The sequence below is a fragment of the Etheostoma spectabile genome, chromosome 18, assembly GCF_008692095.1.
Source record: "Etheostoma spectabile isolate EspeVRDwgs_2016 chromosome 18, UIUC_Espe_1.0, whole genome shotgun sequence".
NCBI lineage: Eukaryota > Metazoa > Chordata > Actinopteri > Perciformes > Percidae > Etheostoma > Etheostoma spectabile.
Genome location: NC_045750.1, coordinates 23,664,882 through 23,668,670, shown reverse-complemented (window position 1 = coordinate 23,668,670; position 3,789 = coordinate 23,664,882). Strand labels below are relative to the sequence as shown.

The window sequence follows — 3,789 nt, the reverse complement described above, 5'->3', positions numbered from 1 at the left end:
GGAGCTGCCTGCGTCTAGTGCATCATTCTGCTTCAAAGAAGAAAAAGATAAATGATGATGCCATTAAAAGTGAACTAATTAAGGAATGCTTCTTTTAAAAACTCATTAACTGCACCCTCATTTACATAATGATGCATATTAATTAAGTTTTAATGAATCTGAGCTTCCATCAAGTCTCCTCTCCTTGGCAGTGGAGCCATCTCCACAAATGAATAAACACTTCTCTTAAGTATATTTCTCCCTTCCAAATGGGAAATGGGTTTTAAACAATAGCAACAAACAAACAAAAGCCTTCAATCTCGGCTCAATAGAAATGCACATAATTCAAGGTCAAACTTCAACGGGAAAAAAAATCTACATACGCGTCTGATTGGTTGAAACGAGTATATATTTAAATGGTTTCAAAAAAGAGCCATTAAGTGAGTTTTTTTTCCTATGTAACATATTTATTGAGAGAAACATTTCAACAGCTTTTTTTTTTTTTCTTGTTGAGAAAAATCATTAATTCCACACTGTGTCTTTATACAGAGAAAGAGTACAGTGACAGGCTATGGGTTGCTTCTAATGAGATGCATTTTAAATTAGAGCGCACCTCTCACATTGCCAGCTGGTGCCTGCTCAGGTGCCTCTGTGTTGTGAATGACGGAATGCACGCACACGAGCACGAGCGCAAATTGATAGCATGTGAATATCAGTCTAGAGACACACACACACACATACACACACACACACACCATCATCATCACCCTCTGTCCCTAACATAACGCATAAACCCTCCAACTAAAAGAGCTTTCCTTTCCTCCCAGTGGCGGCTGGGTCTGAGTGACTGGTGTTAATCCAGGCTTTTACCGCACTTTAATTCCTCTTAGTGGAATAAAAGTCATTACAGAAATGTAAGGCAAATTTCCCCCTCACCCAAAAATGAGATGAGCGGAAGTTCAGGAGCCAAATCTCTTGGAAAAACAATTGGATTTTAACTTCTGGGTTCATTTGGAACGATTGAGAATAAAAGCCAAGGAGAAATGAAAGTTGGACTTAATATTTTGTTATGTGTCAGTTATTTGGAAGTGGCATGAAACAGTTGTGTGTAATAGACTTGGTAGTCCTGACACACACACACACACACACACTCCCCCACCCCCACCACTACCACCACCACCACCACCAGAACCACCACAGCATACTGTAACTTTCAAAGTGAGCGAATTCCAGCAGAAGTTTGGCAGGAATATCAATGACTGTACGAGACGGTAATGTGAACAGATGAACGCTGCCTCACTGGTGCGTTTGTTTGCGTGCCCTTGCGTCTCCCCAGCTGCTACGTGGCAGCCAGGTAAGCAGGTAGGAGGGGGAGAGCGGCGAGCAGCCGGGCGGGGCCGACGCCGGCGCGCTCTGAGCCAGACGATCTCGGAGGGGTGAAAGGTCACGACGATCAGATGATTGGAACTACAGAGGGAAAGTGTGTAGCCATGTAGGGAAAATGGGGGAAGCAGATGCCCGTTAATTAGGGGAAATGTGACGGACAAGATTTGATCAGCGAGGGGTACGGCTGCCTCCTGCAGTACGGCAGCTGTTGCGTTGGGGGATGCTGGTGGGGCTGGTGTGTGTGCGAGTGTGTGTGTGTGTGTGTGTGTGTGTGTGTGTGGGTGTGTGTGTGTGTTCCCGTCCCCACAGGGCACCGCCACACTGCACAGACATGCCAGGAACCGTCCGCAGGCCAATGCAGTGCCCTATGGAGAGACTATTTACAGCGCGATGCACTTCAACTCATTAAACTCTCAGATGAAGTTGCATTTGTCAGTGTTGACTCTTAGCGGGAAACTTATTTGGTTTTTGTTGAAATTTCTACATTCATAGTTTTGTTTTTTTTAAAGTCTGGGGTGGAAATATTTTCAGTATTCATGCACTTAGCCAGCAGGCAAAGAAATACAACGAACTAGGATCAATTTAAGCCATGAGTAGCATACTTTCAATGAAGTCTGTTTTTTTTCTGTGTGGATCACAATGGGATTTAAAAATAATTTGTACTAGTGTGTAGTCCTAACAACAACAAAAAAAAAAAAGTTAGATTTTGTTTTTTTGTGGTCTTGATATTTTCTCACAGCCCGTAGTTATGCGTGTCACTGTGTGGGCTTACATGTCAAACAGCTATCATGTTAGACAACTGCTTAGTGTGAAGGGTGTGTTATTCAGGTATATCGAAAGTCAGTCATATCTTGAAGAAAAAAAAAAATTCTAAATATAATTTAACCTGCCTACCTACTATTGTTTCAAATCTTTTACCTTGGAATTCTGACTCAGACGAGTGACCTCGACATTTGCCGTCAGCCCTCCACCGACGGACTCTTTGTCATTCTATTTCTGAAAACACAAAATATCCCACGCTATCTGTCACTTTTGTCCTTTCACTTCGAGAAGAACTGGAGTTTCAGTAAGCGGCGTAACTTCTCCACCAATGACTCTCTTTCCGTCTGTCTGTCAGTCGCTCACGTCTCCTACCCTCCTGTTTGTCTCACGGTGTTTCTATCTGAGCTCGTGTCAGGTGCTCGTGCTATTTGCTCCTATTCTAATGCTCTTGTCTGGGAGATGTAATTAGCATGCTGTGAGACAGACTGACATGATGTTTGACAATGCCGGCAGACATTACTAACACAACCCTCGACTAGATTAGGATTCTTCAAAAATGTTCGCTATAGTAAAAAAACATGGAAACGTTTAAAAATAGCTCACTGAGACAGACTTGCTGTTAGTTCAGCTCGTCTGAACTTGGATATTCATAGGACATTGAAAAGTAAAAGATGTGTTTGTAACTTGAAAATGAACACGCAAAACGTCGATTCGTGGTCATTGTGGTCCAATATGAACCGATTAAATGCATTTTCACAGGTGTCGACACGTGTGTTAAACATATAACAGTCAATATATGAGGGCTTAATGTAAGGACGGATGTGGTTCACCGTGGCAACCACAGTGACGCTGCCTTCAAATGTTGTGAAGTACAAGCTGACACTTTGAGACCGTTGTCATGCCATGACAATGATTTTTTTTTTTTTTGGTGGATGGTAAATTAAATTAGCATATTGTCATATTAGTCGTGTAGAGGTTTTCTTTGCAATTCCATAATAACAAATGTAAAAAAATACATTTTATTTATATAGCGCTTTTTTGCGACACCCAAAGACACTTTACATAGTTTTTAGAAGGAAATGTCACATTAAAAATCACATTAAAATACACACATTGAAGCTATAGTGGGTAGTTTCTGGCGCCCCCCATGAGGAATTCTAAGTTATGACAACTTGGCGCGTCCGCGTGATACAAGCCTTCCGTGATAGTTTCTGTTTTTTTCTCATCACGCGCGTTAATGTTTCTGATAAATTTGGGTTTAAATGCTGTAAAAACGGGACGGAATATCATGATTGACATCTATGATTTTACCCGCGATTGGTTGGGTTTTTCGGAGGTGCATGGGCGGGACTTCAATATCACTACTGTGCAGAAAAATTGGATGAAAAACTACAAAATAGTAGCGCCCGTACCCAAAATATTCACTTTTTTATTTCACTTTTGTAGAGCGGGAGGAAGTGGTGACGCGTCTTCCATCTTTAGTTGCAGTATACATTCTATGGTTGTATCCACAAGCTTACAAGTTCCATTTAAAGTAGGGTTGGGCAATATGGGGAACATCAAATATCACAATATTTTTGACCAAATACCTCAATACGGATACCGATATAGTTTTCCCAAAATATTAACACAGTGAGATTTTTGATAAATAATCATCAGTAA

At 41.4% G+C, this 3,789-nt stretch overlaps 1 long non-coding RNA gene across 1 annotated transcript; it reads right to left on the bottom strand.

The window, feature by feature from the left end:
• Positions 1-2,240: 2,240 nt before the first annotated feature.
• Positions 2,241-3,288, bottom strand: LOC116705919 (uncharacterized). The gene is made up of 3 exons (XR_004336084.1): positions 3,240-3,288; positions 2,517-2,523; positions 2,241-2,251 (listed from the first exon to the last, which is right to left on the bottom strand). It is a non-coding gene; the product is annotated as an uncharacterized LOC116705919 (long non-coding RNA).
• Positions 3,289-3,789: the final 501 nt, after the last annotated feature.